Source organism: Denticeps clupeoides, chromosome 9 (assembly GCF_900700375.1).
Source record: "Denticeps clupeoides chromosome 9, fDenClu1.1, whole genome shotgun sequence".
Lineage (NCBI taxonomy): Eukaryota > Metazoa > Chordata > Actinopteri > Clupeiformes > Denticipitidae > Denticeps > Denticeps clupeoides.
Genome location: NC_041715.1, coordinates 20,239,943 through 20,255,109, shown reverse-complemented (window position 1 = coordinate 20,255,109; position 15,167 = coordinate 20,239,943).

Below are 15,167 nucleotides of genomic sequence, written 5' to 3'. Positions count from 1 at the left end.
CATCGCTGGATTTCCATGCTTCCCTAGATTTCCATGCACCTGTTTTTATAATCTAACATAATTAAAGCATTAAAAGTATTGTCATGGCCAACGCGCCTCCAGCCCGCTAGAGGGCACCTCACCAGCCTGGGAGACGACGACCCGGAAGAGGAAATGGAGACACGCCCGCTCTTTGTATGAGTTGTATGAGTTGTATGAGTTGTATGCGTTTACTCGCCAGAGACGCTAGCTCTCTCACCCACGACCTACGATAATTGAAATTCCCGTAATACGACCTTCGCCTGCCCACGACTTCGAGAATTGCCTGATCCCCTGGAAACCACGAAAGGAACCCCGACCGGAGCTTCCTGACTACAACCTCTTCCTGCCCCTGACCTTGAACCTACCTGACCTATCGGAACCTACCTGACCCACCTTCCTGCCGCCCAAGACCTACTCCCGTCCTGTCCAAGATCCCGAACCATCCTGAAACCCGCCGTCTTCCGGTTCTCCTCTGCCCCGGTCCTTCCCAAAGATCCCGAACTGACTCCCCGCTGCGTTGCAGCGCGTCCATTACTTCCTCATTCCTCGCCGGCCAGGCGCCCCCGGTCCTCCTGCCCCGCTCGCCCAGCGTCCTCTACCGGTACGACGGCTTATCCCCACGCCGAAAGTATGTCTGCAACTACGTCATCGTATTCCCCCTGTGACAGTAAGAGCGGGCCATTTCCTGACGTAGCGGACATAGGGTCCATGCAGGAGACACTGGACCAGCTGATCACGTCCCTGCAGCTGCAGCAAGCCGCGATCCAGGAGCAACGCGACATGCAACTGCAGCAGCAGCGCGCGCTTATTCAGGTTAGCTCCACACTCGCTGATCTGTCGGCGCAGATCCACGCGCTGCAGTCTCAACCTGGTGGACCCGGTCATTTAGTTTCCGCGGCCGCGGCTCCCCCGCCACTCCCACTTACGTCTGCACTGGCGGGCCTCGCACCGCCACCGCTTTACGACGGTAACCCCAAGAAATGTCGCGGTTTTATAACCCAGTGCCGTCTGATACTTCGGCTCCAAGCCGCACACCTTCCCGATGACGAGACGGCGGTCGCGTATATAATTACCCGGCTGACGGGACGCGCGCTGGAATGGGTAATGCCGCTGGTGGAACGACGTGACCCGGTCTGCCTCTCTGTCCCCGCCTTCCTGGACCGCCTCCAGACTGTGTTCCAGAGCAAAACCGGGCGGCGCGCTGCGTCGCTGCGGCTCATGTCGCTGCGCCAGGGAAATCGGAGCGTAAGTGATTATGCGATTGAATTCCGAACCCTGGCGAGCGACAGTGAGTGGACGGACGCCGCGCTCCCCGTCGCGTTCTACCAAGGCCTCCGCGAGGCGGTGAAAGACGAGATGGTGAATCGCGATTGGGGAACCACGCTTGACAGCATAATCACGCTGGCCACGTCCATCGATCGACGTCTCGCCGAGCGCGGCCGAGAACGGCGTAACCACGCCCCTTTCCCTAGTGCTCCCACAGCATGCTGGCCAGACGCTCCGACGACTCCGCCCCCCCTGGACGTCGACGAACCCATGCAGCTTGGCCGAGCTCGTCTCCCCTGCTCACCCCAGGCGCAGAGCCCCCTGGTGAGCACCAAAGCCTCCCCCTGCTCTACCACCCGCTGCTTGTTTCCCATCACCATCTGCTGGAGGACACCCAAACCTGGCCGTTATGAGGGACAAGCTCTGGTGGATTCTGGGGCAGCCATGAATCTAATTGATATCGACCTGGCCACCCAACTCCAGCTCCCGGTCACCCGGTGTAACCCACCACGTGCAGTCAGGGGGCTGGATGGAAGCCCGTTGGGCTCGGGTCGGGTCCTGTTCCAAACCAAACCCCTACTAATCTGCCTTGAGCCCAACCATATCGAAACCCTGACCTTTTATCTGACCACGACTCCCCATGACCCCATCGTGCTGGGTTACCCCTGGCTGACCGCCCACGAACCCCACATTGACTGGACCACAGGCACCATTAAACAGTGGGGACGCCAATGCGTCCGCCACAACCCTCGACATGCCACAGCAGCGAATCATTCTTGTCCCCAGAATGTCGCTATGGGACGACTCGGCCACACCCCTCAACCCAAGCCATGTCCCCAAAAACGTGGACCCTTCCGAGTGCCTCGCCGCATCGGCCCAGTCCTCCGTGTCTCCCACCTCCGCCAGGCTCACCCATCCCCTCTGCAACCTCCCCAGTCTCCGCCTCCGTCTCCGCAGCGTCGCAACGGCTCTCCGACCCACACCCTGATCTACCGGGCCCGTCAGGAGCCGGGCCTAAGAGGGGGGGCTCTGTCATGGCCAACGCGCCTCCAGCCCGCTAGAGGGCACCTCACCAGCCTGGGAGACGACGACCCGGAAGAGGAAATGGAAGCGGGCGGTGGCAAGTATAAAAGGGAGGTAACACCAAGGAGACACGCCCGCTCTTTGTATGAGTTGTATGAGTTGTATGAGTTGTATGCGTTTACTCGCCAGAGACGCTAGCTCTCTCACCCACGACCTACGATAATTGAAATTCCCGTAATACGACCTTCGCCTGCCCACGACTTCGAGAATTGCCTGATCCCCTGGAAACCACGAAAGGAACCCCGACCGGAGCTTCCTGACTACCTGACCCATCGGAACCTACCTGACCCACCTTCCTGCCGCCCAAGACCTACTCCCGTCCTGTCCAAGATCCCGAACCATCCTGAAACCCGCCGTCTTCCGGTTCTCCTCTGCCCCGGTCCTTCCCAAAGATCCCGAACTGACTCCCCGCTGCGTTGCAGCGCGTCTATTACTTCCTCATTCCTCGCCGGCCAGGCGCCCCCGGTCCTCCTGCCCCGCTCGCCCAGCGTCCTCTACCGGTACGACGGCTTATCCCCACGCCGAAAGTATGTCTGCAACTACGTCATCGAATTCCCCCTGTGACAAGTATGTACAAGGACTCCTAAAAAGAGACAGACAATTTCACCTTTACTTGCCTGTCACCATTGGTGAAAATTAACCAATAAGAATTAAAAACGACCAGAAGCTTGTTTTGTATGCTAATACTGTACAAAACAAGAAAAAACATAGGCACGAGTATGGAACTGTCATAGCATGCTCAGTGATGAAGGAGACATATATGCTCAACATGTACAGTATAATGAATAGAGGTTTAATAATTAGAATCAGAAACTTCTCACTGAAGGCATCAAAACTATGAATGAACACATGTGGAGTTATGTACTAAACAAAAAAAGGTGAAATAACTGAAAACATGTTTTATATTCTAGTTTCTTTGCTCTGATTAATGCTTTGCACACTCTTGGCATTCTCTGGATGGCCTTCAAGAGTCCGTCACCTGAAATGCTTTTCCAACAGTCTTGAAGGAGGTGTGCAGCACTTGTTGGCCCCTTTGCCTTCACTCTGCGGTCCAACTCACCCCAAACCATCTGGATTGGGTTCAGGTCCGGTGACTGTGGATGCCAGTTCTCCACTTTTTGTAAAGTACATAACTCCACATGTGTTCATTCATAGTTTTGATGCCTTCAGTGAGAATCTACTAATATAAATGGTCATGAAAATAAAGAAAAAACACATTGAATGAGAAGGTGTGTCCAAACATTTGGCCAGTTCTGTACATCCACATCTAGAATACACAGAAGGGAAAGTGCAAACAACACTATATTAAAGTTCAGTTAGACTTATTTAAAGTGGAGTGATTGTCACATGTGATACACAGCAGCACAGCACACGGTGCACACAGTGAAATTTGTCCTCTGCATTTAACCCATCACCCTGAATGAGCAGTGGACAGCCATGACCAGCGCCCGGGGAGCAGTGTGTGGGGACGGTGCTTTGCTCAGTGGCACCTCAGTGGCACCTTGGCGGATCGGGATTCGAACCGGCAACCTTCTGATTACGAGGCCGCTTCCTTAACCGCTAGGCCACCACTGCCCCATATTTCCAAAATAGTGTTTTTTGCTGATGGTCTATTTATTTCATCAGCAGAATTACTTTGTGTCATGGCTGTCGTCTCACCACCAGCACCCCAAGGGGAGTGCAGGGACACCTCGCATGATATGGCGATCTCTAATATTGGAGATTCCTTGCTCCGCCCCTGACAATTCTACTGCCTGCACCACTGAGCAGTGGTAGCGCCGCAGCGCACTGTGGAGGGAGCTCTTGCTCTGTGGGGAATAGTGGGGAAGGAGGTGAGGGAATGAGGCTGGACGGGAGGACGTCTGGGGTGGCAGGAAAGTGGGGTAGCATGGGTCACTTCCGGGTCTCCCTGGCATGTCTAGCGCTCTCTGGTGGGCTGGAGGTGTGTTGGCTGTGACAGAGCCCCCGCCTCCTACGCCAGGCAGATCAGGGTGGCGGTCTTGGAAGTCCAGGGGCAGGGCCATATCCAGGATACCCCGCCAGGGAACCCTGGACCGGTCCACTGGCCCGTAGGCCTCCCAGTCTACCAGATATTCCAGGCCACGGCCCCGCCGACGCATGTCCAGGAGGCAACGAACCGTGTAAGCTAGAGAGCCGTCGTTATGACGCAGACATGGTGTTAGAGACGGGGGGGTCGCAGGGGGGGTAGAGAGCACTGGAACACTTGCCTGATGTGCATTGTGTGTGGGGGATGGCCACCTGGTATGCCACCGGGTTAATCTGTCGAGTCACCCGGAAAGGACCAATGAAATGCTGTCCCAGCTTTCTGCGGTCCCTCGACCATATGGGTCTGAGGCCAGTGACCACCTTGAAGGGGGAACGCTCCATGGCCGAGGAACAATGTTGATTCCGCGCAAGCTCTGCCAAGAGGAGGTGGGTCGGGCCGAGCAGTAGCAGCGAAGATATGTCTCAACCTCCTGGTTGACCCCCTCGGTCTGGCCATTGGATTGGGGGTGGTCCCCAGACGACAGACTGACCGACATCTCCAGTTGTCCCCAGAAGTGACGCCAGAACCTGGTAATGAACTGGGGGCCATGGTCAGAGAGGAGGTCCAAACTGCCGCACCACTTCCTGGAGGACGACGTCGGCGGTTTGGGCAGCTGTAGGGAGTCCCAGAAGGGCAACAAACCGGGCCATCTTAGAAAAGCGGCCGACGAGTACCATAATGGTGGTCATACCCCTGGATCGTGGCAGTCCCGTGGTGAAATCCATGGTGACATAGGACCATGGGCGATTCAGGCAAGGCAGGGGAAGGAGAAGGCATTGTGGTCTTTGAGTTTCAGCCTTGTGTGAGGCACAGGTAGAACAGGCGGTGACATATGCCTGTACATCCATGGCAAGACCCGGCCACCAGAACATCTGGCAAATGTTGGCCAGGGTGCACTGACGTCCCATGTGCCCGGCCAGTGGGGTGTCATGCCCCCACTGTATTGGACGTAGAGGGGGTGAGACGTACGTGAGGTTGGCAGGCGATTTTTGAGGTGGAGAGGGTTGTGTACATGATCTGATATTACCTCTTGCATGAGGGTCCAGTACACAGGGGCCAGTAGGAAGGGCTGTGAGAGGATGGGAGAGGACTGATTGTCCTCAGTCTCCAGGACACATCGGTGGGACAGGGCATCCGCCTTCACGTTTTTTGGTGCTGGGGGTGTAGGACAGGGTGAACTCAAAATGTGTGAAGAACAAGACCAAGGACTAAGAATGGGTGGACTGCCTCATCCAGCCAATGGCGCCACTCCTCCAGAGCCAATTTTATGGTGAGGAATTCTCTGCTTCCGACGTCAGGTTTAGTTGTCGGGAGAAAAAGGCACAGGGTTGCAATTTATTGTCTTGGGGATTGCGTTGTGACAGGACTGCTCCCACCCTTAGACTAGAGGCGTCGATGAGTTGTTAATGTATGTAATACACAGACCAAACGCATATACAGGTCATCTGTAAAGTATTCACAGTGCATCACTTTTCATACATTTTTGTCATGCCGGAGTCTGTGATAGGAAAAGATGATGGACGACAAAGGGCCAGGGGAAGACCAGTTTATTTTAAAGGAAAACAAAAAAAGAGGGTAATGTCCAAAAACAATCCGAAGATCCACCACACTGTGCGCTGAACAAAGGGGAAAAGGATGGGGTTCCTCTTGACCCTCGGGCTGGCGTTGAGATCATCTGGGCAGTCCTCACTCACAATCTTTCCTGTATGAGATTCCAGTCAGGCTAGTGACACTCCGCTCCGGTTCATGGACACATACACACACACATGCACATGCACGCTCCACAGACACAAATGGCTAAGACACCGGATGTTGCATTGAGGAACCCGCAAGCTGGAACTGTGATGGCAGACACACCCAGTGCACACTAGGGAATTGGGACTTACACACGACACGACCCACAGACACAGACGTACAGTCTAATACTCCAGTGGAAGGTGAGCGTGTCAGAGGGGGCGGAGCCGGCATGGACATGGAAAAAACTGTTGATTGGACCTGATTTGGAAAGACACACACTTGTCTATATAAGGTCCCACAGTTGACAGTTCATGTCAGAGCACAAAGTATGAAGTCTACAGGAATTGCCTGACAGGATTATCTTGAGGCACAAATATGGGGAAGGTGTCACGCGAACCGGGACCAGAACGAAAGATACTTGTAGGAGGAAACGAGAGACCTCAGTGCGGTGGGACGCAGGGAGGCAGGTAAGTTCCTCCGCGTTAATCTGCGAACGGGGACGGCGCGAGCCGCAACACCACACTGATGTTGTCGTTCGCGTATTAAGACACAAGACAGGGCAGGACAGGGTGACAGGAAGGAGTTCGGGTATTGGGAGAACAGAGAGGACAGGTACGGTCTTACTGGGAGTGGGTTTTCGGAGCCGAGTCGAATGGCGTGCGTCATTCAATGACTGAGCAATTGGCAGCTGCTCTCCAGCCTAATATATAGGAGTCACGTTACCTCGTTTCCGTGTTACTCCCGGTCACATGATGGAATCATGTGACAGTACCCCCCCCTCCAGGGCCGACCCCCGACGGCCCCGGAGTGGCGGCGGTACGCTGCCGGTACTCAGCCACCAGAGACGGGTCCAGGATGAAACGACTCGGGATCCAAGACCGTTCTTCTGGTCCATAGCCGGTCCAATGCACCAGGTACTGGACCCCCCGACCTCTGCGGCGAGAGGCAATAATGCGCTCCACAGTGTAGGCGGGTCCCCCGTCGACAATGCGTGGTGGTGGCGGATCCGGAGCAGGAGGATGAAGCGAGGATCGGAAAAAGGGTTTGAGTTTGCTGACATGGAAGACTGGATGAACACGGATGGCAGGAGGGAGTTGGAGACGGTATGTGAGAGGGTTGATCCGACTGAGGATCCGGAATGGTCCGATGTATCGAGGGGACAGTTTGTGTGACTCAGTCCTGAGACGTAGGTCTTTGGTGGACAGCCACACCCGCTGTCCCACTCGGAAGTGCAGTCGACGAGGGTGCCGGCGATCGTGCTGGGTGGACATCCTTCGGGAGGCGATGAGGAGGGCCGACCGCGCAGATTTCCAGGCCTTTCGGCAACCGCGGATCATCTGACGGGCCGAGGGGACCCCGCCTGCAGGCACCTGGTGCGTGAAGATGGGGGGCTGATATCCATGGCAGATCTCAAAGGGACTATGGCCGGTGGCGGAGGAGACTTGCAGGTTGTGGGCCAGCTCTGCCCACAGGAGAAACCCGGGCCAGGTGCGTTGATGTTCTGATGCAAAGCACCGCAGGTATCGTCCCAGCTGTTGGTTGGCCCTCTCCACCTGACCGTTGGTCTGGGGATGGTAGCCAGAGGAGAGGCTGCAGGTCGATCCAATAAGGCGACAGAACGCCTTCCACACAGCTGAGACGAATTGGGGTCCCCGATCAGAGACGATGTCTTGGGGGAACCCATGGAGGCGGACCACGTGTTGAAGCACGAGGTCAGCGGTTGTGGCAGAGGACGGTAGGCCGGGCAGGGCGACCAAGTGGACCGCTTTGGAGAAACGATCCACTATGGTCAGGATGGTGGTCATACCACTAGCTTCAGGGAGGCCGGTGATGAAGTCCAAGGCGAGGTGGGTCCAGGGGCGATGAGGAATGGGAAGGGGACGCAGGGGCCCAGCAGCCGGAGTGTTGGGAGTCTTGGCCCGGGCACAGACATCACAGGCATCCACGTAGGCCTGTACGTCCCGTCGTACTGAAGGCCACCAGAATGCTCGGCGAATGAAGGAGAGGGTCCGTTGGCGTCCTGGATGGCCTGAGAGGACGGAAGAATGGCCCCAATGCAGTACATCGGGTCGGCAGGTATTTGGGACGTACAGGCACCCGGGTGGGGTGTTGTCTGGGCCAGGATCGGATGCCTGGGCTGCCCGGACCTTCGTCTCGAGGGACCACCGGAGAGGGCCTAGGATGCGACGAGGAGGAAGAACGGGTTCGGGGTCAGAGGATGGTGAGTCAGGGGCGTGTTGACGGGAAAGAGCATCGGCCTTTTGATTTTTGGACCCGGGACGGTAGGAGAGTTGGAAGTTGAATTGCTCGAAAAATAATGCCCACCTCGCCTGGCGGGGATTCAATTGTTTGGTAGCCTTGATTGAGATGAGGTTTTGGTGATCGGTCCAGACCAGAAAGGGGGTGTCACTGCCTTGCAGCCAGTGCCGCCACTCCTCGAGGGCCCACCTGACTGCCAGCAGCTCACGGTCCCCCACCCCGTATCGCCGCTGTGCAGGGGTGAACTTCCGCGAGAAGAAGCAACACGGGTGCAATTTCCGGTCCGGACCGCGTTGAGAGAGGACGGCGCCAGCACCCACCTCTGACGCATCCACTTCTACCACAAACGGAAGGGTAGGGTCTGGGTGTTGAAGAATGGGGGCAGTGGTGAAATGCCGACACAAAGATTTAAATGCTTGAATGGCCTCCGGGGTTAGGCGAAACGGACCTGGTGACGGTTTGGTGAGAGCAGTGAGGGGTGCTGCGACCGTACTGTAGCCACGGATGAAGCGACGATAGAAATTTGCAAACCCAAGAAACCGTTGCAGTTGCTTCAGCGTCGTGGGTAGGGGCCACGACGCCACTGCTTCTAGCTTCTTGGGCTCCATGGCCACACCCTGGGACGAGATGGTAAAACCCAGGAACGTGGTGGAGCGCTGGTGGAAGGCGCATTTTTCCAGCTTACAGTACAGTCGGTGGGCGAGCAATCTCTTTAGTACTGCCCTCACGTGTTGAATATGGGATTCGAGAGTGGGGGAGTAAATAAGTACGTCGTCCAGGTAGGCATACACCCACCGTCCCAGCATGTCCTGGAGAGTATCATTTATGAACTGCTGGAAGACGGCGGGTGCGTTGCATAGACCGAATGGAATTACGAGGGATTCAAAATGACCAGTGGGGGTGATGAAGGCAGTTTTCCACTCGTCGCCCTCCCGGATACGAATCAGGTTGTAGGCAGACCGGAGATCCAGCTTCGTGAAGTATTTGGCTCCCGAGAGGGCGTCCAGGGCGGTGTTGGTGAGGGGTAACGGTGTTCGATTTTTGATGGTGATTTTATTGAGTCCCCGATAGTCCACGCACGGGCGCAGGCCACCATCCTTCTTGGTCACGAAGAAGAACCCTGCCGCGGCCGGGGAGGTCGATGGGCGGATGGTGCCGTTTTGAAGCGCCTCTGCCACAAACCGCTCCATGGCCAATTGCTCTGCCTTGGAGAGGGAGTAGAGATGTCCTTTCGGAGGAGTGGTTCCCGGCAGCAGGTCAATGGCCATGTCGCCTGGTCGATGGGGAGGCAGCTGGGCGGCTTTGGCTGCACTGAAGACGGTGGCTAGGTCATGGTAACAAGAGGGGATGTTGTCTAACACTGGAGGACTTGGTTCTGGGTTCGTGGAGACAGACGAGGAGGGTTGTGGCAGAAGGCAATGGTGATGGCAGTGCGCTCCCCACTCCAACACCATGCCCGACGACCAGGAGAGATGGGGTTCATGTAGTGACAACCAGGGGAACCCGAGGAGGAGTGGTGAGGTGATAATCTTGGTCACCAGAAATTGGATTTTCTCCACATGGGAGTCCAGCCGGAGTTGCAGAGGGACCGTACGGTGAATGATGGGTCCTGCGGAGATAGGATGACCATCCACGGAGGTGATTGTGAGCGGACTTGGGAGGAGTTCCAGGGGAATGTGATGTTGTCGGATGAAGGAGTGGTCTATGAAATTTCCAGCCGCCCCGGAGTCCACAAAGGCTGTGGTGGAGATGCTTCGCTGATTACATTCCAGGACGGCTGGGAGAGTGAGTCGGGAGGTCGGTGGCATCAGATGTGGAGGAAGGGGCCTAGATGGCCGCGCCGTGCTGATCTGCTGGGTGTCCCGTCTCCCCGGACGAATAGGGCAGGTCAGGCGGATGTGTGAGGGGGAAGCGCAGTATGCACACAAACCCTCCCGAAAACGCCGTTGCTTCTCTTCAGGCGTGAGGGTTGTCCGTCCCAGCTGCATGGGTTCCCCCCTATGTTCTGGGGGAGTGACGGTGGGCTGAGGTGGTGATATCGGAGGTCGAGGGGTCTGATGCAGGGTCGGAGTGGGGGCCGCAGTTTTCGGGAGTGCCAGCAGGTGGCGATCAATCCGCATAGCGAGTTGTATGAGGGCCTCATACGTTGCTGGCATCTCCCGGCTGACCATCTCACCACGAATTCGTGGGGCCAGTCCCTCATAGTACATCATCCGGAGGGCGTGGTCGCCCAGCGGAGTCTTTGCAGCCAGGGTCCGGAATCTGGCGGTAAACTGGCTGACTGATGAGGAACCCTGGCGCAGATGGTAAAGCTGTGACGCGACGTCTTCCACACCGTCCGGATGACAGAAGGTGAGTTTTAATTCCTCCACGAATTCGGCATACGAGAGGGACGCAGAACTTGGGGAACTAATTCGCGCAGCCGCCCACTCTGCGGCGGTACCACCGAGCCGGGTTAGGAGTAAGGCAATTCGGGACCGGGCACCTGGGTAGCGGCTAGGCTGTAGCTCGAAAATCAACGAGAGAGCGGTGAGGAGCACCTCGCCGCTCCCCTCGGTCCCGTTCCAGCGCTCCGGGAGCGGCAAACTGGGTTCGGGAACCGCGGGGGGGCGAGGGCTCTGCGCCACGCTCGCCGCTTCATGGTCTCGGTGCGCGGCGGTCACTTCCTGAACGCGCTGCCGCAGTAAGCGAACCTCCTGCGACAGACTTCCAAAAAGATTCTCCTGCCGCGCTATCCGATCGCACAAAGCAGCGAGTTGTGAAGCGCGTAATTCAGGCTCAGTCATTCTGTCACGCGAACCGGGACCAGAACGAAAGATACTTGTAGGAGGAAACGAGAGACCTCAGTGCGGTGGGACGCAGGGAGGCAGGTTAGTTCCTCCGCGTTAATCTGCGAACGGGGACGGCGCGAGCCGCAACACCACACTGATGTTGTCGTTCGCGTATTAAGACACAAGACAGGGCAGGACAGGGTGACAGGAAGGAGTTCGGGTATCGGGAGAACAGAGAGGACAGGTACGGTCTTACTGGGAGCGGGTTTTCGGAGCCGAGTCGAATGGCGTGCGTCATTCAATGACTGAGCAATTGGCAGCTGCTCTCCAGCCTAATATATAGGAGTCACGTTACCTCGTTTCCGTGTTACTCCCGGTCACATGATGGAATCATGTGACAGAAGGTCCCAATGAGCACACTTCCTAGAGCTGGTCAGTCACCTAAAACGTGCAAAATTCTCTGGTCTTTTGGGAGAAAGATTGAACCCTTTTGGTGTGAGTGCCATGCATCATGTTTGGAGAAAACCAGGCAACGCTCATCACCAGGCCAATACCATCCCTACAGTGAAGCATGGTGGTGGGGATGTTTTTCGGCTACAGCAACTGGGAGACTAGTCAGGATATAGAGAAAGATGACTGCAGCTATGTACAGAGACATCCTAGAGGAAAACCTGCTCCAGAGCTCTCTTGAACTCAGACATGGGCGACGGTTCATCTTTCAGCGGGACAACATCCCTAAGCACACAGCCAAGATATAAAAGGAATGGCTTCAGGACAACTCTGTGAATGTCCTTGAGTGACCCAGCCAGAGCCCAGACTTGAATCCGATTGAACATCTCTGGAGAGATCTTTAAATATCTGTGCACCGATGCTTCCCATCTAACCTGATGGAGCTTGAGAGGTGCTGCAGAGAGGAATGAGGGAAACTGGCCAAGGATAGGTATGCCAAGCTTGTGGCATCATATTCAAAAAGACTTGAGGCTGTAATTGCTGCAATGAATACTTGTGTACATGTGATTTCTCTTTTTTTATTTCAATAAATTAGCCAAAACCTCAAGTAAACTATTCACTTTGTCGTTATGGGGTGTTGTTTGTAGAATTCTGGGGGAAAATGCATTTAATCAATTTTGGAATAAGGCTGTAACATAACAATGTGGAAAAACTGATGAGCTGTGGAAAAAAAGGCTCCAGGCTGTAAAAGTTTAAGCTACGGACACTCAGCATTGGAGAAACTGACGCTAATTATCTGTGTAGATTTCCCTAACAGTAGTAAAGTTTATTTGCAACCATTATACCCACTGAACATTTAAAATTGTTTTCCTTCACTCACATAAATTAACAGATAAGATAGATAGTCTCATTTGTCACAAAACAGCACAAGGACAAAGAAACATGACAGAGGGATTGGGATCCACGTGCAGGAGTGTTTCCAAGTTGGTTTACCACATGGCAGGAATACACATGGCACGAGGGAACAAGGACAGGACACAGACATTGATCAATTTACATATACAGACACCTAAGTCACACCAACTCAGGACAATGACAAGTCTCAAAAATGCTGACCTGGACAGCATCCGCTCTACCACATGGCAGGAATATGAATGGCAGAGTGAGGTCGTGGTAACGCTGAGGCCACAACCGGAACCCTGGTGCAGGCAGAGCCTTAAAAGATGGGGAGCAGGTGTGGGGAATCAGGAATGGCCGTGGCCTGCACTTAACGCCACGGGGAATGGTAACTGTGACCAGGCACTGGGAATACAGTCATTACATTGTTACAATAATCATGATCTAACTATTCCCTTCAACAACGTAAGTAGTCATGCAGAGCAAAAACTTGCTCGATCAGATGGCCACCTTTAACCCAGAAGACAATTATGTTTTCTTCTAATTTATGGAATTTTTTTCACCATGATAATTTTAGCAGATATAGAGAGCAGTTATAACATAACGTTACTTTCCCAGAATAACATTTCACAGAGTGGAGCTAGCTGTGATAAGTGTTAACATTTGATAATTGCTAATATCTGTAGACCAGGGATAGTTTAATCTCTAGTACAATGATGCTGGAATATATGGGTGGTAGTAGCCTAGTAGTAACACACTTGCCTATGAACCAGAAGACTCAGGTTCAAATTGTGTCCCTGAGCAAGACACTTAACCCTAAGTTGCTCCAGGGAGGGACTGTCCCTGTAACTACTGATTGTAAGTCGCTCTGGATAAGGGCGTCTGGTAAATGTTTACTCTCTCAGACTGAGGCGAAAGCATATTTTCTAATCAGTTAACAACCTCTCCAAGTAACTCAACTGTCTTTTCTCTTGCCGCCATTTATTTCGCAAAACACCAGTAACTTCAATGCAGATTTATTTTTTGACCTCCATACTGCCATTTACTTGGGCACTTGAATGCTATTGCTTAATTCTGAGTAAAGAACCAACCAATCATACAACTAGCTCTGCCCTATCTCTCTTGAGTGACAAAGTAATTCTGCTGAAAAGTTGCATTGTGAAATGAATATTCCAAAATGCCGTTTGTCCTGATGGCCTAAAGACGGACTATAATAATGACCATGAAATAATATTTCAGAACAATTAGTAAATTTACATTTATATAAATGTTGGATGTTGCTTTCATTTATGTTCACTTATTTTACATTTGTGCTTCTTGTGAATGCATTTTCAAGAGTATAAAGCTGCAGAAATCCTGAATAATGTGCTATATCACAAAATAGATCAGATGTTGAAATTGTCACACATGAATAATTGTGAATGACTAACCTTTCATGTACTGCTCTACAAAAGCTTTTTGAATGGTTTAAGCTAACCATTTTTTTGTAACTGTGTTATGGATTGAGATGTTACGTTACAAAATTATTGAATAAAGTGAGTGAATAATCTTTAAAAATAATGAAAATAAAAAGTGGTTGTGTGCACTGTGGGACTATAATATGACTAATTTTGATCATCAAATGAAAGTAATCTTCTAGAGAGCACATCTTAAACACTCGGGGGGGTGGGGGGTGGAGAACAAACAGTGCTCTGCTCGGCTTCGATGGTTGATTAGATTGCTGCTGGAGATCAATGCATTTCTGCAATCAATCTTAAAGGCAAATCAAGCAAGTGTTGGTATCTCACAAGAGCCAGGGATTTGGGTCTTTTCATCACAAAATGCATGTGATTCTGAAAAGGTTCAAAAACATTAAATAGGAGAAGCAGGCAACAATGCATTAATAAATGTGACATCTCCCAGATGTTAAAAGTTTGGGTAAAAGTGGCAGCCAAAATGGCTGCAGGTTCTTAAAGTTCAGTTTTTACTGCTACAATATGTACTCAACTGACAGGCTCTTTTAAACTATTTCCCAGTTTTTTTCTGGTCACCAATTAAGGCAGCCACGGCTGCAGATCATTGCTCTTTAATTATAAATGAAGTCATTAATTGATTTCCTGGAATGTGCAGCGAGTGTGTCTGGTTTCATATGCAACCCAACATCGTCCGGCTCAAGCAGGCGGCTTGTGTGGCATGTACAAAAGCGGTGGGATAAAGTGACACTCAGAGCTGATTATGCAGAACAGGGTGTCTATAAACAACTTCACGAGGTTAAGCCCGTTGTCATCTTCTGCAGTCCTTATCTTGAACAATAAACCAATTCTGATCCACTGCTGAGAGCTTATTATAAAGCACATTTTGATGTTCTCCACGTGTTTAAGTACACCCTCACTCCATTTTTCCAGCCTTTTCTGTTGCATCATTAACATAGCAGAAGTCTCTTGTGGGATATCTTTAACAAATGTATGGTTAATTTTCCCGTTCTATGCTTTATGTATTATCACTATTATCAGTCTTATTTCTTGTATTATTACATGATTTAAATATGATAAAATGTGCTTTACATGTCATAGGTTAAATACTCAATGCACACTCTTGCACCTGATCATCATACCTGGACTTTTGAGCATTGAATAGTCACATGCTACACCCCCCTT